Below are 23313 nucleotides of genomic sequence, written 5' to 3' on the forward strand. Positions count from 1 at the left end.
AATCTTTTCACGGAGGGCAAGAGCAGCCACCATGCCTGAAACTAAAAACAGAGCCGCGCTCGCGGTGCTCCCGCCAGGAACCGAAAGAACTCTGGGGAAACGTGGTGGCAGAGTGAGGCTAACAGTGACAAGTGCTCCCTAATAAAGACTTGTTTTAGCCAAAACCCTTCGTGTTGACTTTTCTTTTTCAAACCACTCTGAAAAAGGAAAGTTACACTACATCAGACTATCTGCTGCCAAGATTAGCTTTCATTTTGTGAAAGAAATTCAAAATTCCTACTCTGCAGCTAAAACATCTACTGAGAGCCCGAAGAAGGAGATATAGTTCACAACGCTGCTGTATTTTACAACTTCCGGGCCTTTAATTCCGCTTTCTCGGCACATGTTTTAGAGCTCTCCTGTGGGCCTGATCACTTTTTGTATGCCTTTAGAGACAATTTATTTGTGCAAAGGATTACAGATAATTCACTTCTCCAACGCGTGCTTGCATTATATAAAAAAACTTGCGTTTGGCATACATGGCAGAACTGAGGGGGCAGCTGACTGCCCTGGCACGACGTGTAGGTCACAGACTCCACTGCACTTAGCAGCACTGAAGGACGGTGTCCTTTCAGACTCGGCCAGCTCCGTGCTGCTCGGCTCCTGCCCATAAACTCTAGTCACAGACCCGCTGATTTCACATCTCTCGCCTGGCTACCAGAAGAGCCGCAGCTGAAACAGGCCCCGCCCACGGGCACAGCAAAGGGAAATGACCTTAATTTTGCCCTTTCCATACTCTCGCCACTCTTGTGCCGGAAAGCGGGGGAGGGCTGGGGGGCATCAGCTACAGACAAAGCAAACCCCGTTTTACCAGTCTCCCTGGGAGCCAGTTTCCTCACATTCCGGACATTTACAGACACAGAAAGGACCGGTGGGCCTTACCAGACACACACGTAGAGCCCAGTGGCCAGACGTGGGTGCACCTGTGCCCCCCAGAGACGGCAAGTGCCCCTCTCCCCGCCGTGGGCTCTGCGCCCACTCCTTCCCTCATTGGCCAGGACAGGCGGGCTATTGTCAGCATCTACGGAACGGCTGAATGGACACGGGTGCCCGCCAGTGCCGGGTAAGCATCCAGCAGCCCTCTGCCGACTCCCTCCTCACACTGCTTCCCCATGAAGACCTCCTTGAGTGTGCAAAACCCAACTTTCTTGAGTTAGTCACTCTGCAGGCCATAAAATAATCTTATGTGCTACTAGATTTACCCAGATTTTAATATTTGCCTCAACTTCTCTCAAAAGCAGATGGCTGAGTCATATAATAGTCGCCAAGAATTAAGTGCTAGGTAAGTCTTCTTTTAGTCCATCAACGGAAACCGTTTACAGTAAAAAGCTTTACAGCGGGTCTAGTCCAGCGCCTGGCATGGGGCACAGCCTCGCACGGCCGTGACCGGAGGCCGCACTTGGCCACACGGCCACTGGAGGGCAGCAGCGCGCCGACCTGGACCCGCAGCCGGGCGGGCAGGTTTCTGTAGGCCGCGGCGGGGTGATGAAAGAATTAACAGTAACAAATAATCTATGCTGGAAGACACTCAATAAAACACATTTGAAAAGGCAAACAGGCTTAATTAATCAGTTGACATCAAGCAAAAGGCATTTTTAATCAGTCAAATAGCAACAGATTTCTGCAGGGTTTTACCTTACCGGTAGATTAGTTTCTGCGTTTGCTGGACCCCGAGGCAAAGCTCCCTCCGGTGCAGGCAGGACGCGATGACCCGGACCGGGGCTCGCGCAGTGTTTCCTCCAATCACTGCCGCAGATCTCCACGCCCAGCCTGAGACACTTCACTCTGTGTCACGGAAAGACTCAATTACTTCCAATTAATTTAAAAGCCTTTTCACCACTTCAGAAGCGAATTCTAATAATAAATACTGTTAATTAAAAATCCTCTTCCTAAATACAAGATTCAATTATTGTGATGGTGTTAAGGTCTTTTTAAAGCACGGACACAACAACCGATCACCCTTCACCCCACCCGTCACCCTCCAGGGTCCGCGCGCCACACCCCAGCACAAACAGCAGTAGCCCACACGCAAAGGCGTGTACTTAACACCTTCTGCACAATGAAATGCCACGTGCACACGGGGGCACACGCACACGCGTAAGTACAGACACGAGCGACGCACGGATCCCGGGACCTCCCCGGCCCCTTCCAGCCCAGGCTCAGAAGCTACGACCGTCCACACATCTGGAGGCAGAGGCTGTGAAACACCTCCATGTTGCCTCCTCTCAGCCTAAAAATACTGCCAACTAGAAAGTCATTAAAGAGAAGACTTCAACGTGCTCACATACTGACGGAACCTAAATATCCAACGTTAACATTTCCTTTTGGAAAAGCAAACCGAGGGGTGCCTGGGTGGCTCAGTCGGTTGAGCGTCCGACTTTGGCTCAGGTCATGATCTCGTGGTTTGTGAGTTCGAGCCTCACGTTGGGCCCTGTACTGATGGTTCGGAGCCTGGAGCCTGCTTCAGATTCTGTGTCTCCCTCTCTCTGCCCCTCCCCCACTCATGCTCGCTCGCTCTCTCTCTCTCTCTCTCAAAAATAAACATTTTATAAAAATTAAAAAAAAAAAAAAAAAGCACAGCGATATCCACGTAAAGGGCACGACCACAGCAGGCTTCTCCGGGGCACAGCTACCGGCTGGCGTCTGAGGGGAAGAGTGTGCAGGCCCTGAGTGGGTGTCCACAAGACGCAGTGAGTGTAGACAGGTGCCTCGCTGAACCCGGAAGGGCCCTAACTCTTCAGGCTCCGCCCGGTGAGCACACACCTCCCCGGGGCCACCTGCCCCAGCTGAAGGTCCTCGGGGGTGAGCACCGCCCAGCCTCCACATCTCTCAGCTGGGACGTGTGTCTAAGACGCGGTCCCCCGTGTTCTGTGATGTTGCCACCAGGTCTAGTGGGCACTGACGACAATGGTCTATCAGCCTGGGATTACGGGCCACACGCTCACCCTGCCGGCACAGAGCCTCCAGGGCCAGGCACACAGGTCTGGGCATGCCATCCCCGACCCCATCAGTGCCCTGCTGGTCCCGTCTCCACACCCAGGTGAGGAGAAGAAAGGAAAGGGTGCCACCGTGCTCGCCCCCGCGCCCTGTTCCTCAACGCCACCCCCACCCGATCAGAACCCCGCCGGCAGCTCCTCCCCCCGCCGGAGAGTGTGCAGGAGATACAGCAGGCTCCTCGGCAAAGGACGCAGAACAGGAGGCCCCTGCAGCCCGAGGAAAGGGAAGGACGATACGTGAGCCACCAAGAGGTCAGAAGTCATTCTACCAACCTGAGTCCACAGGCAGCACAGAAGAAGGGAGACGGCAGGACGAACAGGAGCGAGACCCACAGAACCGGGTTCTGGTGGTCCCGCCGGGAGCCGCTGGGCAGAAGTCTGACCGGGTCCAGGACAGCCCACCGCCGCTCCCTGGGGAGCCGGACCCGCAGGGCCAGGGGACGTCTGCAAACCGCGAAGCTGAGATGGGAGGAACCGGAGTGGCCGAGGCTGACGCCCGACTCTGCCGCCACAAGGCCGAGTGCCTAGGTCCCAGCACAGTGACGCAGGGGACGAGCGCCGTGTGAGCCACCGTGGGGACCGAACAGACCAGCAGGTACAGAGTACCTGACCCAGTGACAGCGAAAGTCACAGCAAGAGCACGACAGAGGGTGCGCAAAGGAGGCTCTTGTCACAGAGGTAGGAGAGGACAGCAGCTGGCGGAGAGTGGAGAGCAGTGCCACGATCGCACAGCGGTCCCGCATGGGACGCCTTCCCTAGTGAGTCTGCACCACCCCCTCTGGCGCCCAGGAAGCATCGAGAGCAGCCTGAGTCCCAGTGACATCAGGCGGAGCTCATGCCCACCCACTGTGTGAGGCACCCAGAGTCTAACAACCAGGGCATATCTGGAAAGTGTCCATGTGTTTCTAAGTTAGCTGGTACTCTTTTTTTTTAATTTTTTTGAATATTTATTTATTTTTGAGAGAGAGAAAGAGACAGAGTTGGGGGGGGGGGGGCAGAGAGAGAGGGAGACACAGAATCCGAAGCAGGCTCCAGCCTCCGAACTGTCAGCACAGAGCCCAACACAGGGCTCGAACTCACGAACCGTGAGATCATGACCTGAGCCAAAGTTGGATGCTCAACTGACTGAGCCCCCAGGCACCCCTGGCTGGTACTCTTCTAAATCATCCACAGACAAAAGGAAATGATCATAGTACAAAACAGAAAACATTGAGAACAAGAAACAAAGATCACACATGGAAATGCGTGGTGTGCAGCTAAGGCAGTACCCAGAGGGAAACACGTAGCCTGATGCTCAGGCTTCTGGAAAAGGGAAAAAGCCCACGAACCCCGCCTCAGTAAGTCAGGGGGGCAAACAAGCCCCAAGCGAACGGGAGGGAAAAGGAAGAGATTAAACCTGCATTAATCACATGTAACGGCAGGCACAGGCACACAGACCGACGTTGGCAAGGCTGACGAGAATGCACACAGAAGACAGAGAGGACACTGGCTTAGCCAGCCTACACCGAAGAAAGGACAGCGAGTGAAGTGACACCTCTACCATAGAGTGAAGTGGCCCTGTAAAGGTGTCCCTGAGCGTCTCAGCAGGCCTTGGGACCAGGACCATGGGGCAGATGGACTAGGAGAGTCCCGGGGGTGCCGGGCCCTAGCTTTTGGCCCTGAGAGCACGCAGCTGTGGGTCTATACAGAGCCCCAGGCAGGTGCTCCCCACGGCCTCAAGAGGCCTCCTTGGACAAGATGTGCAGGATGTTGACAAGAACTCAGAAACCCAGCCAACAGCTAGGACCATCGCTGCAGACACACGGCCACCTCCAGCCATCTGAAGGACCACTGCCGAGGCCCCAGTGCCAGGGGCACAGACAGACCGTCCCCTGCCCTGCTTCCGGCCTGTCTGGGTCATGAACATAATCAAATGGTGGCTGTTCTAGGCCACCAAGTTGGGGTCTTGGTGGGAGGGGGGGATGTTAGGCAGCAAGAGATACCAGATACCAGATACCAGAACAGAATTATCACTCCGAATTCTCACAACATTACATATATAAGAGAGTATTAAGAACTTTATTTTGAACATTTTGTAAACTTAGGTACAATGAGCAAATTCCAAGAAAAACAGTTTATCAAAGCTGACAGGAGGAAAGAGAAAATCTGACTCGATGACAGACCAGAGTCAGGAAATAATCACGTACAGTGTCAGCCAAACTGTCTCACGAATGCAGATGTAAAAACGCCCCGAAGAAAATGCCAGCAAACTCGACCCCACCATCTTTCTAGAGCTGGCATCCCGCTGGCTGGATTTCCTGCGGGCACGGGCAAACGGGTGGGCGCACGGAACCCGGCTGCCGCAGCCGCCACACTACAGTCCAAAGGCTTCCCAGGCGCCCCAGAACGGACGTGGCTGCGGGGACCGGGCGCCGTCCAGGAGCACGAGGGGGGCCGCCCCACGCGGTGTCCGGGACCGACCTGGGCGACGGCCACGTGGGCACACCGGACTTCTCCTACCCAGGCACTCTTCTGTGGGACCGAGCCAGCCCACGACACAGATGCGCTAGGACACGACGAGGCACCGGGACCCGACAGCGCCCGGCCCCACACGGCAGCGTGGACGTGACACGGCAGCACGGACGTGGGGAGCCCCCGCCGTCACCCTGCCCTTGCTCACGTGAGGCCGCCGACGACAGCACAGCCCACCAAGCACCTGCGGCAGGAGGAAGAGAGCTGAGGGGCTGCCCGTGCCGACGGCCACAGGCCAGGGAGCCGGGCCAGGCGGCGAGACAAACCGCAGAGGAAGCAGCACAGGGAGACCGTGCTTCACGGGCGAGCAAGCGAGTGGGCCAAGCGGGGCTGAGTTCTAATCCAGCCCCTTCTCGCGCACCTGGATCGTCCCTGAGACACAGACAGGAAATTAGGTGACCGAGAGCCCGAAGGGGCTGGAGTGGGGGGTGGGGTCCACAGGGCAGCCCAGCTCAGCTGGCACCGGCGCCTTTCCGGAACTTTCTCACAGTGACTGCTCCTGGGCTCAGGACAGCATCCTCTGAAAACAGGATGACCCCGAATTAGCCACACTGGTCTCTGCAAAGGATCTGTACCCAACTACCTGCTAACAAAAGGAAACTCAAATGCCACGGCAAAGCTGATAACATAGGGCTCGTACGAGATTCGGCATGCTCGTACCGACCGCAAGTGTGGGACCAGTTGGGTCGCTCAGCACCTGATGGGTCTGCTGTGCCAATAAGAATTGCATTGGTTAAATGAAACAATTGCATTTGCTTTTAAGGTGATATTTATCATTATAATTCAATTAGACTCTGGAAATCAGGGCTAAATACTCCCATTTTCTACCTTGTAGATGCACAAAACCATCACAAGAGTAAGCAGTGAAACAGAAACGCTCAACTGAGTAGACTCTGATGTCTGCCGACACCAATTATCTCAAGATACAAAGGCTTAATTTGCTCAAGACAAGTGAAGACAATCAGATCAGATCAGCGGTCAACGGAAGGATGCTAAGACAAGGAAGCATTCTTCCTCACTTCTTTTTTTTTTTTAACGTTTTTTTTTTTTATTATTTATTTTTGGGACAGAGAGAGACAGAGCATGAACGGGGGAGGGGCAGAGAGAGAGGGAGACACAGAATCGGAAACAGGCTCCAGGCTCCGAGCCATCAGCCCAGAGCCCGACGCGGGGCTCGAACTCACGGACCGCGAGATCGTGACCTGGCTGAAGTCGGACGCTTAACCGACTGCGCCACCCAGGCGCCCACCTTCCTCACTTCTGATACGGTTTCCATTCTAAGTGCTTAACCAGTCCTAAAAATCGGTGCCCCCAGAAGTAGGACCAGAAGCCGGTGGGAAGCGAGCCCAGGGCCACCAGCGGGGCCTGAGTCGTGAGCCCGGGGGCTCCGGAAGGACACGGCGACGCCCCGTAGCTGAGATGAGCGCACAGGAGGGCCCATCACGAGGCTTCTGGTGAGGAGGAGGCTGGGAGGCCTCTCGGCAGGAGGCCCCGAACGGGCACCTCAGGAAGAAGCAGCGACCCGGCGTGTTTTCAGAAAGACGGTCCTGTTGGCTCTGTGGGCAACGGCTGGAGGGCTGAGACCCGAGGCGGGGAGGACAGCCAGGGACGGAGGGATGACCACGTGGAGAACACCACCGGTGGGTGACTCCAAGGATCCCGACTCTGTGAAAGGGGTGGATGGAGTTTTCAATGACATGAGAAAATCAAAAGAAAAGAGGAAATCTGAGAAGACAGGTGTTTTTCAATTGTCCTGAGCTGCAGAAACCTTCCAAGTAGATTAACTACAGCCATTGATGTTTCAACTTCCACAGTGACCAGACCTTCCCTGGCCACCTGAGGTTTCAGAAGGGTAAAGTCGATCCTAGTTTAATACTACGGGGAGAGGTAAAGTCTTTAGGTGGTAACATAATAATGAGCCCTTAACATGCAAGAACATTCAAATATTAGACTGTGAATCCCCAGAGCAGGGAACTGGCCATGAAGGTACCTTCAAGAAGTCAGTGCTTAACAAAGAGGCTGGGGAGGAGGGCACGAGGCTCCGTTGCACTTGCTGCTTCTGTAAAGGAAAAGAAATGCAGGAGGAGATAACGGTCTCGCCAGAGGCCGTGGTTTAATTTAAGTTTTTTTATATTATTTAAATTCAGCTGAGGAAGCAGTCTGCACAGCAGAGCCACATCTGCTTCGCTGCCCCTGAGCAGGGGCCAGTCCGGCAAGAGCAAGCGGGACAGCATCCGAGGCGCAGACGTGGGACTCGCCTCAGCCGGGAAGACCCAGGTGCCAGGCGCCGCCCCCGCGGGACCCTGGTGCCGCCGCCCAGACCGCCTTAGCCCCATTTGCCCTCCTTTCCGCTCCCCGGCATTTTGGTCTTACGAGACCAACCAAAATGGACTTGGCCATTTCCTCTACTTACTGAATTAAATATATTCCGAGGATATTCCGTGTCCTTAGCAAGTAAGAGGAAAGACCGCTTTAGAATGAACTACGACGGATGCGACACGGATGAGTCTCTAAGTAACGACAAGCGGTGAAAGAAGCCAGACCAAACGGTACCTATTGTCTGGCCCCAGTGATAGGGAGCTCTAGAAAATGCAAAGGGATCTTTAGGGACAGAAAGTAAAGGAGTGGGGGGCGGGGCGGGGGGGGGAGGGTCCCGGGGGTGCAAGTGACCTTCAGAGGCCATGGGCACACTCACCATCTTCACCGTGACAGTGGTCTCACCAGTGTCTCAACACTTACTAAATTTCACACTTTAAAATATGTGCAGTGTTTTGTTATCAATTATAGCTCAAAAAAGCCGGCTTTAAGAAAGACTACTTTGGGGGCGCCCGGGTGGCTCAGTCGGTTAAGCACCCAACTCTTGGTTTCAGCTCAGGTCATGATCTCGCAGTTCGTGGGTTCAAGCCCCACGTTGGGCCCTGTGCTGGGAGGGTGGAGCCTGCTTAGGACTCTCTCTCTCAAAAATAAACAAACATTTTCTTAAAAAGAATAGTTTGTTTTATATTTTAAAACCCTTCATCTTATTTTGTAAAGTGAATTAGTAAACGTTAGTGAAAACATTTTTACGACCTGAGGGAAAACATTATTTTTTTGAACTCTGAATAATCTAACGTTTTATGGGAAATGGAACCTCACTGCAAACATTAGAACAACTCATTAAGTAGGCCAGGGAGCTCTCCCCATCCAGCTACACTTCACGGTCGTACGACCATTCCCAGAGGGACCCAATGCTCCCAACACCAGGAATGAGCTCTGTGTCTCCAGAGAGAAGGCAACGGGGGGGCGGGGGGGGGGTTGGAGGTGGAGACAGAGACAGAGACACAGAGCGGGGACGGGGGCGAGCACTCGAGAGCATTGCTCTGCTGCACCTGCTCTCCCGCATTCGGGTCCAGCAGGGCGTGTGGCCCTGGTGTCAGGGGCAGCACCCACATCTTCCCAGCCCAGGAGACGAAAGTCTCAGTTCATGGCTCGGTGGGGGGGCGCCTGAATCACCGGGACGGCAGGCGGGGAAGGACAGATAAGCAGCGTGTGGGAGGTGCTCTGAGCCCTCCCTGGCCTGGGCACCTGCTCCCTTCAGGACGACCGCCCACCCTTTGGCCCCATACGTCAAAACAACCCAAAAAGGCCAACGGGCCAGAAGAGGCGCCTCTGCTACAGAGGAGCATGCTGGTGTGGTGGCAGGGCCTCCAGACGGGGGCTTCCGGTCCTGGTTCTCGGCACCTCTGCGGGTGGGCTTGCTTACCAGGCATCAGGAAGTGGAGGTCTTCTGAGTGGGGCTTGGGGCCTCTGTTTTCCGTGACTAACGAGGTTATGTGTTAGAGATCCCCCTACACTAAAGGAGAGGGGGCGCCTGGGGGGTTCAGGGGGTTGAGCGTCTGACTCTTGATCCCTGCTCAGCTCACGATCTCATGGTTTTGTGGGTTCGAGCCCCGCATCGGGCTCTACGCTGACAGCACGGACCTGCTTGGGATCCTCTCTCCCTCTCTCTCTGCCCCTCCCCTGCTCGCCCGTGCACATGCCCTCTCTTTTCTGCAGGGGGTAAACGACCCGCAGAGAAGAACCGGGTGAGGAGCAGCGCCCCACAGAGGCGCCTCCGCTACCTGCGTCCTGAGCGGAAAACAGCCAAGGAATTCAACAGCACTGCCGCTCCACACGGGATCATCACAGCGTGGACCGAAAACACGTGCAGCGAAATCTCTCCAGGGAAAAGCAGCACACAGACCCCTGCCCCCGGGCCGGCCATTCTTTGCTAACCTGCACCGCGTCTTGTTCCGGTGACCCGAGGAGGCCTGCGGAAATCCAGAGTGACAGCAGGCCATCCGCCATGTCGGCGGGATGAATAATACATCTGCGTATAAAAAAGACCCCAGGGAACCCCAGAAACTGTCACCAATATTTGCTACCAGGCAACGAGACTAACGGTGCCTCTTTCTTCCTGTTTTGCATCTGCGCAAAGTACGCCCAGCATACGGTGAGCGTATTTTGTTTTCAAATAAAACATAAAATCTCTTACGAGAAACTCAGAGACAAGAAGCGTCCTTCAAAGACGCTGCCAGCGAGCTCAGGCACAGGGCCTGCCCAGACCCCTCCCCTCAGACAAGGCCAATTTCCAGACGGATCCTGTGATAAAACAGCTCCAACCAGCAGCTGTCCTGCGCTGAGCCCCAGGGGCGCTGGTCCTGAGGACAGGAGGACGCGGGGACCCGCAGCCCAGGCCACCTTCCCCGGCACCCCCAGAAAGCACTTGTCCTTCCCCCCAGCACCCACCCTCGCGCCAAGGACCCAGTCTCTACCGGTAAAGCCAGCACCAGCTCCTTACACGAAGAGGCCATGTGGCAAATAGGGCTCTTCGGCTTTTGGCTCTTCAGGAAAGGATCACACAAAGCCCTCTGAAGGAGGAGTCCTCGTCCCTAACACTTAATTAGGCGGGTACCCTTGCCCCAGACCTTCGGAGAGACACTGAACCCCCCCCCGCCCCGAGCAAGGCCAGGGCCCTTGGGCTCACCGCCCCGACACCGTGGGTTAGGTAACGGCCCTGCAGGCCGTGCGGCGGGTGAAGCTGGAGGGCGAGCGCCCCCTCCTCGCACACCCCTCACACACGTCACAGCTGCGCGCAGAGTGCAGGACTCGTGCAGGAACGCTGGGGTTTCACGGCTACAAATAAAACCAGCTCTCTCTACAACTAAACTTACGTACCGACTACGCAAAGTTCAAACCCCAAGGATGCGGGAAAAGGGGTCGACTCCCGTTGAGGCCAAAGACGCATGCCCACAGGAAGTCACAACGTTAACTACACGACTCAGGTGAACGGCGCGTGGTTGCATCCGCCACCCCCGTGTGACCTCTGAGCGGGTTCCGGCTGTGCCCTGCCGGGGGGGGGGGGGGGACGCGGGCCACCCAGAGCCTCCGCGGGAGCTGCCCGCCACCCCGGCCCGAGCGCCCAGCGAGGACACCGGCGTGCCACACAGCTGCCGTACCTGCCCACCGGCCCCAACTCTGTGGCCGGCAGCCGGACATCAGGACTCAAGTGCGTCACCTCCTCCTGACCACCGCAGGAGATCAGACCTCCAAAATCATGCACTTTTGCAATTCTAGGAGGAGGGAACAGGACTAAGCTCACAATGCCGTCCATCACCAGCTGACTGGGCCCCCACAAAGCTCGCTTGTGAGCAGGTTCGGACCACGAGCTGGAGAAGCGTGCCTCCCAAAGGCCGCCCTGCTTTACGGCGGCTGCTGTTGAGAACAGCTCCGGGCCCCCCTGCCCGGCAAGCCCTGGCCTCTGTACACGACATTGGGACCCACACGCCCGCGGTTAGCAACTGAGCTGGGCTCGTCTGCTTGAAAGTCCAGGTCCCCAGCGCCCGGTGCCTCGGGCTTCCCCTCCCGGGATCCGGGGCTGCCGGCAGTGCCTCCCGCACGGGGTTATTTCAAAGGACTGAACAGAATGCTCAATATTGCTGGCTGCTAACGGGACAGTAACGGCCACCTAAACCAGTACTTGGCAACCGGACCGGAGCCGACCAGGGAGCCCAGACACCCCGTCATCATGAACAGCTAAGTGACAAACGGTCTTCAGGTTTGTTTCAGCGTGATCACACCTGTACAAGGTTCAGCTCACGCCCCACCTCCTCTGGGAAGAGCTTGCGCTCGCAAAGTTCTCCCAGTGACTGAGGAGGCCCCCGGCCCCCAGACGGTCAGATGGCCTCACCCCGGCGCCTCCAGGACCAAACCCAGCACCGTCCTGACACACGCCCTGGGGTCGCAGTGGGCTCCGTGGAAAAGGCCGTCACAGCGGATCTCCCACTCCTGCCACGGGCACGGCGACGCCCCCGCGTCCTCCCGACACGCCTGATCAACTCTGCTGCCTTCCTACTGCTGCTCCGGCCGCAGGGCTGCAGGCCTTTTAAGGGAGGAACAGAGAGCCTCCCCGCCCTCAGGCCCGAGGCGAGCGAGCGCCTGCTGTTTAGGTGCTAATGTGACTGGTACGCGGGGTATGTCTACTAATCCTAACATTCATTAAAAGGAAACTTTAAGCCGCGACCGTGTGAGATCACGTGCTTCTCGATTTACAAAAGAATTCTAGTCCTTCAGCAGCTGTTTAAAAGTACTTTTAACTAACTAAACATTCATCTTCTCATCTGTGACATGTATACATGACTAATCATAACAGTGGATCGCTTAGAAAAGTAAAAGCCAATTGCGACTTCCAACTTGAAATCTCTGAAAAATTTATAAAGTGGCTAAGCTAAACTGACCCCTGCACTTGGCAAGGAAGAGCTAACGGGCTGCAACCGTGCCGACCGTGGGCAGCTCGTTTATGCGGTGACGGATGGCGAACCTCTCAGTAGGTCAGGCACACGCCGGGCGGGCAGGAGCCTGGCAGGCGAGGCCGCGGACCACATCCCGGAGCACCGGGCAGACGGGCTCAGCCTCCCCGGGGCACCTTCCTAGGCAGGATCGAGGGCGCCAGGTTTAAGAGACCAAGTTCTACAGGCACCTCCTTTCAAGACCCTTTAAAAATAGGCAAGGAAAGAATTGAGGGCAAAATGAATAATTAACAGGTTACAAAATATTTTTAAATTTTATTAACACATTTTATTCCCCCAACTAGCCCTAGGGAAGGGACTCAAGCAAGGCAGGTAGATCCCTTTCTCATGGACAAATAAGCTAAACGGTACAAAGATGATGTTTGAAATACGTAGAGGTTCTGCCTCCAGCTGCAGACCTTCTGTTACCCCTGCAGCCCCCCGACCCGGGCTGCGGCACAGGGGACACACGGGAGGCACCTCTGGGCTGTGGCACAGGGGACGCATGGGAGCCCTGCCTCTGGGCTGTGGCACAGGGGACACACGGGAGACCCCCCTGGGCTGCGGCACAGAAGACACATGCATGGGAGGCCCCTCTGGGCTGTGGCACAGAGGATGCACGGGAGCTCCGCCCCCCCCCCCCCAACCCCGGGCTGTGGCACAGGAGACAAACAGGACCCTTTACGACTCATAGTTCATCTGTCAACCACCTGGTGACCCTCGGGGCCTCGGGGATGGCTGCTCTGGGATCACGGCCCGTCCACCCAGGACGTCCAGTTCACCGCCTCATCTTGTGGTAATTACTAACCGCAGGCCCTTTCACTCTCAAAAGTGTCCCCATTGCAGCAGTATACTGCCCGGCCACCCACTTTAATACAAGCCCGTGTCCCCAAACCAGAGGTGAGAGAGGGGCTTACGGAGGACTGCCAGCCACGCCCCTGCCCACCTCACAGCAGGCGGACGATCCTCGCGCCTCTTTCCACCCAACTGCACTTAGAACAGAAGGCGCGTCTCGCGGAGCAGCTCTGCTTGGAGGTGAACCTGAGGTAAGGGCTCCCCGGTGACCGCCCGGCCCCCGCCCAGGCGGCCCGGGAGGAAGAGGAGAGCAGCGCTGCGAGCAGCCCCAGAGCGCAGGGAAGGGAGGTGGACCTCCAGGGAAGTTGCCCCACGTGTGCTCAGGTCTCGAAGTATTTATGTCTCCTTGAAACCTGAAGGGGACAGGCAAGGCCAGAAGGCACCGAGGCAGAGCCCGGCGGAGTCACCCGGTCTCAGACACTGATTCTAGCTATATCTGTAGCCACACAGAAGCGAGCCAATTCCTTTCGCTCACGAGGGAAACAGGTTTGCTTGTTTTCGAGAAAACGTGTAGGTGTGACGCCAGCTGTGGCACAGAGCACCGTCCCCCCACCCGCCCTCCTCCCTGGTGACACAAGTTCCGGCTGGGCCCCGTGACCACACAGCACGTGGAAGAAGCGCTCGGTCTCACGGGCAACGGCAGAACGGGACGCCACGGTGCGCCCTCCAGAACAGAAGGCGGTCGATGCCGAGCAGGGGTGCGAGAGCTTGGCTCTGGGAGCACCGGCCCTTCGGCTCCGCCTACCTTCCCGCGTGTGGCACTGCTCCCGGCGGTCACAGCCCCTGCGGAGGGGTGGGAGGCGGAGAGGCCTCCGTGCCGCCTCCTGAGGCGGTGACGGGCACCCGAGCATCCCGGGGGCCGGACCAGGACAGCGGTCCCCGCGCAGCACCTGCAGGCGTCTGCCAGGAGAGCAAAAGCCGGCGCACGGCTCGTTTCTATGAAGCAGGGCGGGAATGTCTGTTTTCATAACACTTTACAGAAGATTTGATTTAATGCGTTTACGTATTACCTTTTAAAAAGAGTGGCAAAAAATAAATTATGTACTCAAAATAAAATGGATCCCGACCGCAACTGTAACTAGAAACAGGAAAGGGGCAATCCGTGGTAGCCGCGACCCAACCCGACCCTTAGAATTTCCAGAGGGATGGATGCACGGGTAAGACATTAGAGTTATTCCTCAGGCTGCCATAGGCGAGCAGTTTAACCTCCCAGGAATTAAAACAGATTCCTGTCAGGGACGAGGCCTTAGTTCGGTTCTCGAAGAAAAGCGTACAAACCAAATAATGAACAAAGTCTCCCCACTCTTGCCTCACCTGGCTCCCTGACAAAACGTGCCTCGCGCGCCCCCCCCACGTCCCCCCGCCCCACCCCCGTGCTGAGAACCTGCCAGACTGCCTGGAAACACAAAAGTTCCTTGGGATACACACGTACTACTTGCCAAAGAAGTTGGAAAAGGCATTGATAAGTATTTCATGGAATAAACAGATTAACATTTGAAAGTTTGTTTCATGAACGGAAAATGCTAGACATGCTGTCCTGGGGTAACCTTCGCCACCTTCAGAGTCAATTACTGACCGTGGCTTCTCCTCGGGGAAGAAAATGATGCGGGGAAGAGAATCTCACATTTTCCTCTCAAAATTTAGAAGCGAAAAGGTCAAGTAAAAATAAATACAAAGCAAGCTAACTAATTTGAGCTCCTCTCCTCCCTGTACTAGCCAACAGAGCAGAAAGCTAAAGTTAAAAATAAAGGAAGTGTGAGCTTTCTGGAGAAAGGGCTGTGGGGTAAAAATACACGTTCACATCTGACTTCCAGCTGAAACGGGGCCAGCTGGCCACCCTCCTCTGCTGTGTTCCGTTTCCACCAAACACCTGGAAGGACAGGAGCATAAAGAGAGAGAACTGCTCACGGCACCGGCGAGAGCCACAGACCGACAGACAGTCTCACTCCTGCGAACGTCTACTTGGAGCTCCGAAGGAGGGCGTCGGGGGAAATACGGCGTTGTTACTTACAACTAGCTCGAGTTGGCTTTGCTGTGGCGCGCGGAGCAAAGCACCCCGAGGCATGACGTCCGCAAACCTGGAAACCCCCAAAGGTGCGCCACTAGGTTGAGGACACCGCAGCCACCCACCCACCCTTCACCAACGGTCAGTGCCAGGAGGGCGCCCGGGGTCGGCGAGCGGAGCGGCGAGGCCAGACGGGGCGCGGGGGTGACCGGCACACGGCCATCCAACCGGCTCACAAAACGGGAACCTGCTCCCAAGTCAGGATGTGGCAGTCTCCACCGGCACACACACGCACACACGCGACACACACCACACACACACGCGCACACACACACACACACACACACACACACATCTGGGCCCAAGCACCCACGCGGTGTGCACGTGCACACAAAGGCACACACACACCCAGGCCCAAGAACCCACGCGGTGTATACATGCACACACACACACACACACACACGCACACACACATACACACACATCTGGGCCCAAGCACCCACGCGGTGTATACATGCACACACACACGGGCCCAAGCACGCACATGGTTGTGCACATGCACACACACCCAGATGTACACACACACACGTGTGTGTGCACGCACGCCCGCTCCCTCAGAGGCAGCGGCAAGACCGGCGGCTGACACACGAACCCCAGAGCCCAAGGGGCCGAGCGGGCCCCAGCGCGGCCGCGAGGGCTGTGCGTGTCGGGCAGCAGCTCAGCGAGTCGCCTCAGTTCGTCATCCATCACGAGCGCCGAACGTCAGCAGTGCTCACGTCCTGAGGCTGCAGAGAACAAATGAGCGAACAGATATAAAGTGACATCCGCACCCGGTGACACCCGCGTGCACGCGTGTACACACGTGAAGGCACCGCCCAAGACGGTGACACGGGGTGTCAGAATGGTGAGACGACTTCCTCCATTTCTTTTTCTCGTCTCTGGCGTCTGAATGTCCCGTGATGAAGCGTACAATCGAATAAGAGAAGGAGTCAGAGAGGCAAGGCCACGCCCGGAAAGGGCGCAAGGTGCAGAGAAGGAGGCTGCCACACCCTGCCCCGGACCTGCCCTCGGTCTCCCGCCAGCCCCGCGGCGGCGCACGGCTTCCTGCTGTCCCTGTGCTGTCCCTGCTTTGACCAGTGCAGCTGAGCTAGTGACCTCGCATTTCTGCTTAATTTAAATGTAAAAAGCCACGTGTGGCTAGTGGCACCACCTTAAATGTCAGTTTAATTGTTAAAGCGGCGCAGGGAGGTGGGTAGGGTATCAGGGCACGAGTCGGGGTCCCCAGGACCCCCTGCGCAGCGGCCACTCAGAATGAGGCCTTGATGTCCACTCGGTCCCCCAAAGTAAATGAAGTCTGAGGTCCTCAGGCCAAGAGCAGGCAGATGCCAGTCGACGAGAGCACGGCGCTTCTGCCAGCTCTGACCGGCTTGTGCCAGCACAGCCTTCAAAGGACAGGGCTCCTCTTACCGCGCAGCCCGGCCGCACAGGCCCAGGTGACCAGGCTGAGGCCGTCCAGCCAGGGCACGGCTCCCGGCAGGGCAGCTGTGGCGACAGGAGGAGTACAGAACCAGGGCAGCAAGGCCTCAGCAGTAAGAGCCACGGTGGAGGGGAGAGCGGCCAGTGCCCCGCAGGCCCCTAGTACAGCTAATGTCCTTCACACGCACGTGAAGAAAACGCACAAACACATCCTCCGGATGGTCAAAGGCCACCGATCAGGAAAGGTCAGAGTGAGCAAACCCCAAGCAGGCTATCAAAAAGGGGCCAGTGGGGGCGCCTGGGGGGCTCATGGTCTCGTGGTTCATGGGTTCGAGCCCCGTGTCGGGCTCTGTGCTGACAGCCTGGAGCCTGGAGCCTGCTTCCGATTCTGTGTCTCCCTCTCTCGCTGCCCCTCCCCCATTCACACTCTGTCTCTCTCACAAATAAATAAACATTAAAAAATAAAAAATAGGGGCGCCTGGGTGGCGCAGTCGGTTAAGCGTCCGACTTCAGCCAGGTCACGATCTCGCGGTCCGTGAGTTCAAGCCCCGCGTCGGGCTCTGGGCTGATGGCTCGGAGCCTGGAGCCTGTTTCCGATTCTGTGTCTCCCTCTCTCTCTGCCCCTCCCCTGTTCATGCTCTGTCTCTCTCTGTCCCAAAAATAAATAAACGTTGAAAAAAAAATTTTTTTTAATAAATAAATAAATAAATAAAATAAAAAATAAAAAATAAATTAATTAAAAAGGGGCCAGTAAAATATCAGGACTCGCTGTGTGGCAGGCACCGTCCCCCCTCCCTGACCGCCGAGTGTGGCTGCTGTCGTGTCTCACTGTCCCGTGGCTCACGCCAACCCGAGTGGGAAGCGGTGGCTCGGGAGCCCCCAGCAGCTGGCGGGGCCGACGCTGACCCTCCCGTCCACCCGCCGGCGAGCAGGTGAGCGCCTTCCAGCCTGTAGGGGCCTGGGCCTGGGACCCACCCCTCGTGCCCCACTGGACTCAAGAGGACTGGAGGCAGGACTCGCGCTCGCGCCGCGTCCTCGCCCCCGCGAGGCTATCTTCTCTGTGTAGAACGCACTCGAGCAGAGGAAAGGACCATGTGCTCTTAGATCCACACTGGGAGCCACACAATTAGGTTTTAAATTAAAACAATTCAGCCTTTAACAAAAACCTGGGAGCAGAGAACGCACTCTACTGTCAGCAGGGGGTGTCTGTTGTCAGCTGGGGGTGGGAGGACCAGGCCTGTGGCTCAGGAACTGGTTTCCGGCACAGCCCAGAGCAGGGGTTCTGCCCTGCTCTCCAAGTCCTCCTGTGTGTCTCTCCTCTTCTCCCTCTGACTTCCTCAGTCCAGATCCCCAAGACAGACCCCAGCTTCACGAGGCCCACATTCTCAGCACTGCCTGCACACGGCTGGCCTTGCCACCGATGGGCAGGTCCCACTAAGGTGGGTGACCCAGCCTGTGATGGTGCAGTGGGGCCACAACCGCATGGCCTGCAGACAGAGCACTGCCTTCTCACCAAGCTCTCGTCTCCCTCAGACACCTCCCCGTCAAATGGGCTGGGACATCCAAAATGCACACAGGGACACCCTGAGAAAACAGGCAGCAGGGCAGACATTCCCAGAGTGTAGGGATGAGGCGTGGTGGGGTTTGGAGGAGAGAAGAAACAGCCCAGAGGAACCACAGGCCCAGTGAGGGAGCTAAAAGGACATCTGGCAGGTTCCCCAAAACCCACTGCCTCTGCGCGGTTAGCGCCCACACCCTAAGGTGTCTAGAGGCAGAACTGTGGTTTTCTCGTCAAGTCCACTTTAAAGAATACCGCATGCGAGTAAGCTCAGAAATTAACAGCCAGAAACGTCAACACTCTCCAAGGAGCCGAAGACACCCGCCTGCTTTGTTCAACACGTCATTTCCGATTAGGCACACGCACTGGTGACGGCTTGCAAGAGGTGGCTTGTTCGCCAATGTGATGAGCGAAGACCCGTATCTCAGGGACGCTGAAGGGCCATTTTCACGTGTGTGCACGCATAAGTGTGCGCAAGTGCACACGTGCACATCTCTTCGTGCCTTTGCCTATTGTCCTACAGGATTTTGTCTTTGCTCCCCCAAGATTTTTGAACATGTGTGGCACAGCACCAAGAATTTTCTCACAACCGATTCTTTCGTCTTTTGACTTTACGTAGATCCTTCTGTTGCTGGTTTGAGCGGGTAGGGCAGTTTTTCACTGTCGCCGTATATTTTCAGTCCGTTTCGACCATCTTTTCTTTGGGTGAACCTGAATGTTCAGCTATACTTTTAAAAGCCTCGCCCAACACACAGGTCATATGCAGCCGTGTTCTTGTCAAACACTTGAATAGTTTCATCTTGCACAGTTAGCTCCCTGACCCGCCTGGCGCTCATTCCCGCACGTGGCGTGAGGCAGACACCCGACACTGTGTCTCACAAAACGGTGTTCAGCTGTCCCAAAGTCCCTTTGAAAAAGTCCCCTGTGACCCGGCAATCGGAGATACCACTTGAATCGTATGTTACGTTCCCACCGGTACTCGGGCTTGTTCCAGAGCCGCCTACCACACTGGCCGCGCCATCGAAATGCTCCTTTACGTCGAGGGGCTTTACGGTGTGTTTTAAAGTCTGGAAGGGCTATGTTCCCCCCCCCCCCCCCCCAACCAGCCTTTCTCTTCTGCGTTTCTGGGCATCCGTGCATGCTTGTTTTTCCATGTCAATTTTAGGATCCAGGGAAATAATGACTCCTGTTGCATTCATATTTTTATGGGGACCCCATTAAATGTGTGCATCAAGCTGGTGGAGAAGTGCCATTGCAATGATGCCGTGACAACCTAACCAAGAACGGGGCCCTCCCTCTGCTCAGGGCTCCTTTTGTGTCTTTCTCAAGAAGTTTCCGAACGGTCTTCACTTTTCAACAGCTCTTACTACATTCATTCGTGAGTAGTGCTTCTCTTTTGTTGCTATTGTGAATGGGGCTGCCTCCCCCAAATACCTTCTAACTGGTTATGTTTGTGAGTACGAAAGTTATGTTGATGTTTGTATGTTACATTTTTATTTATGCTGCCTTAACTAGTTTTTATTATTTGAGCTTTTTTAACCGCTGATTCTGAGGCTGTGCGGTCCCACGTGGTGGCCACTGTACGGGACAGCACACTGCTGCGGAAGGTTCCATTGGACAGGACTCTCTCTAGGGTTTCCTGAGTATCCTGCAAACAGATCATTTTACCTAGGCTATTCCACATTTTATGCCTTTGTTTCCTCTTGTCCTCTCCTCAACCTGGCTGGTAAGAACATTAGGATCCCCCTTGTAATTTTTTTTAAGTTTATTTATTTTTGAGGTGGGGGAGGGGCAGAGGGAAGGGAGAGAGAGAGTCCCAAGCAGGCTTCAAGCTGTCAGCACAAAGACCAACTACATGGGGCTTGAATTCACAAACCTCGAGATCACGACCTGAGCTGAAATCAAGAGTTGGGACACTTAACCAACTGAGCCCCCCAGGCGCCCCTAGGGTCCCATTTACAATTTTTAATGAAACTGCACATCTTCTGCCCTGCCCTGCCCTGGGGCCTCGGCGTCCAGTATCTCATCCTGCTGTGGGGAGGACAGCGTGAGGGGAGGACAAATTAGCACCAAGACGTACCACGCTGGGCTAGGTCCTCAACGTCTTCGCCCTTCCGGCCCACGTTGAAACCGTGGATAAGACTTCTTTCACAGACAAAAACAGAACTTCCATCTAAAACAAACTGAACAACTGACGTTTGTGAGTCCTGAAAAAGAGATACTTAGATGGCTAAACGTGTCTTTTTTATTGGAATTTGGAATAAATACAGAATGGACGCCTGAACCCCGTTTCATTACTTCAGTATCCCAACAGTCATGTGTCACACCCGCCCTGCCTCCAGCCACGCGCCTCCCACTTACGAGGGGCCTGTCATCGCGCACACCCCTGGCTCGGAGTGCCTCCCACCAGAAGGACCCTAATCCACCTCAGCACCAAACCGGGCTTGTAAGAGTAGAGCAGGCTAAACTCTTTTTACATTGCTGGGAAAATTCACTTTTGGCTAATTTGTCATTTTCACTAATTCCCAAGTCACTCATGTTCAGAAGGATGAGAGAAAAGAGGGACAGACGGCAAACACACCCAATGCCCTCGGCTTCCCCGGGGCTCTCCCCGACTTTACGTGGAGACGCGCGGCTGGGAAGCTCAACCCAGATACCATGGTATGCACATCCACAAACCTGTCTCTAGTGCACATGGTTAGGACGGCCTCAGAGAAACGATAATGAACGCGTTCAGAATGGTTAGTTAATTGACAGCCTATATTTAACTCAACACATTAGTCTAGGCTGCAACAATGAACATGACCACAGCCCACACTGAACACAGAGAGCTTGGTTAAATATCATAAAAGGGCTTTAAAATCAGCAGGCATCATGACCAAGTGAAAAAAGGGAACTTAAAAAAAAAAAAAGGAATTTAGTAAGCCTGTTGTTACAGGATACAATTGCAATAAAGGCAAAGGAATCAAAGGCACCGTGGAAAAGAAAAAGACGAAAGGCAACAGCGTTGAAAGCTTGAAATCCTACCGGTAACACTTGAGAATCTTAGGACAACTTCATCAAGAACTCAAGAAGCAAGGAATTCTAAAACGTGAAATGACATTAAGGTGGCTTTTTTCTCACGGAAGAGTTTCCAAGCCAGACCGTTGACCCCCCTGCACAGTCGTTTCACAGAACAGAGACAACAGTGCAAGCCAGACCGAAAAAGCAGAGGCCGATCTCAGCCAAAATTCCTAGACATGGGCGCGCTGCGGAAGGAAAACTCACCCCACAAGGTCAGAAGGCCTGCACGTGGTGGGTTTCTAGCACTTCTGAAGACCAGCAGGCCACACTACCAGGTCCTTCCTGCACCTTCCCACAGCCCCATACGTTGTCACGAAGGAGCCCAGTTCTCGAAATACACGTACGACCCACAAACGTGTACTCATACGAGGGAAGTTTAGGAGCAAGGGTAGGAACAGCACAATGTTAGGCTGCTTTTTTATCTGCACAATGTTCAAATGATTCGAGATTTCCTTACGCCTAACTCTTACAGGTGGTCTCATTTAAAATATATTCAGTTATTTATGACCTGAGAACCACTGACACTGTAAGGGGGCACCTGAAGAAAATAGAGAAACCAGGCCATCTATCTCTTTTCATCACACTGAAAAGGCCAAAATGAGACCAAATCTCTAAAACATCACAAGTGACACAGTCAAATATCAAAAATTCAAAGGACCAAAGATGCACCTAAAACATAACAGAAAATCACCGAGGACGTGAACCCGACACCCACGTCCCCTCGCTTTGTCTCTGCGCTAACCCTGGGGTCTGACTCGTGTGTACTGCATCCAGGGTTATTTCCCCCCGAGGAAAAAAATGCCACCTTTGTGTTAATGTCATAAAAACCACGACTCCCGGCAGCCAGCAGTCCCCTCAAGAAGACGCGCAGGAGCGAGTATGGGGCAGCGAGCGTGCTGAGCAAGGACCCGGGGCAGGCTCCGGGGCGCTCATGGGGACAGCCCTGCCCCCGCTCACCCCCGCCCACACTTCTCTGCTTTGAGCCCCTCACGGTGTCCCCTGCAATGCCATGTCTGTCCAACTCGGCCAGAACAGACCATCTCAACTTTGCCGCAGTTGACTGCGAGCCAGTCGGAAGGGAGTCCCATCTCGAAGCTCTCGAGAACCCCTCCTTGAGAAACCCCTCTGTTCCAGGTGCGACCCCCACTACCCGCGTCTCCCAGCAGCAGTCAGGCTGGCCCCTGCCCTGGTCCTCCCTCTTCTTCTGGACTCTGACTACCTCCCTGGGGTCCCAAGATAAACAGGTGCAGAGGGCAAGGGCCCCTCTCCTCTGGCCCTGCTCCTTCACACCCCACGCTGCATGGGACAACCACAGAATGCAAACTTCCAACACCTGGGCAGCACCTAACCTGGAAGTAACCACACCCACAGATGCGCACCCTGTTAAACCAACACGAAATGCAACCCAACACAACTTCCTCTCAGCCAGATCACAAGGGTGCCCGAGGCCTTCCAAGGCCTCCCGGGACAGGGCATGTGTGAGAGAGGAGAAGAGGAGGGGGGGGGACACGGGTGGCAGCAGGCCTGGTGACTCAAGTTAAAACACTAACAGATGCGTGAGGACACTGGCCAGGAGGGCCCTGCAAGGGAAGCCCCTGGACTTGCGGTCACTAAGACCCCAGCCTTGCCCAGGGGCCCTCACTGCTGAGTGGAGTCTGTCTGGCAAAACCAAGGGATATGCTGCTTAGAATACCCAACAAAAGTGTTCAATCTACAAGGAGAACCAAGGGGACAGTTAACACAAAAGCCAACGATACTTAGGGCAGAGGATGAGCACACAAAAGGAGCTTCTAAGGAATTATTAGCTTCTTTAAAAACACTATCTTTTAAAAGAGACTTTCTTTTTTAAAACCATCTTAGACTTAAAGAGAAACGGAGATGACATACAGCCAGCTCCCCCTTTATAAACTTCTTACGTTAACACGGTACATTGGTTACAATTAACGAGCCAATATTAACACTTTATTGTTAACTAAGCTAAGAAGCCTGAGTTTATATTCAGGT

The 23313-nt window shown here is 55.2% G+C and overlaps 1 protein-coding gene across 5 annotated transcripts in view; it reads right to left on the minus strand.

Moving 5' to 3' along the window:
* Nucleotides 1-23313, minus strand: part of ADARB1 (adenosine deaminase RNA specific B1) — a 133816-nt gene that overhangs the window by 79258 nt on the left and 31245 nt on the right. For all 5 annotated transcript variants that reach the window (XM_023238631.2, XM_045036499.1, XM_045036498.1 and 2 more), the window contains one exon: nt 1680-1824. The gene's annotated coding sequence lies outside the window, so the exon portion shown is untranslated. The remainder of the gene's footprint in view (nt 1-1679; nt 1825-23313) is intronic.

The sequence above is a fragment of the Felis catus genome, chromosome C2, assembly GCF_018350175.1.
Source record: "Felis catus isolate Fca126 chromosome C2, F.catus_Fca126_mat1.0, whole genome shotgun sequence".
Lineage (NCBI taxonomy): Eukaryota > Metazoa > Chordata > Mammalia > Carnivora > Felidae > Felis > Felis catus.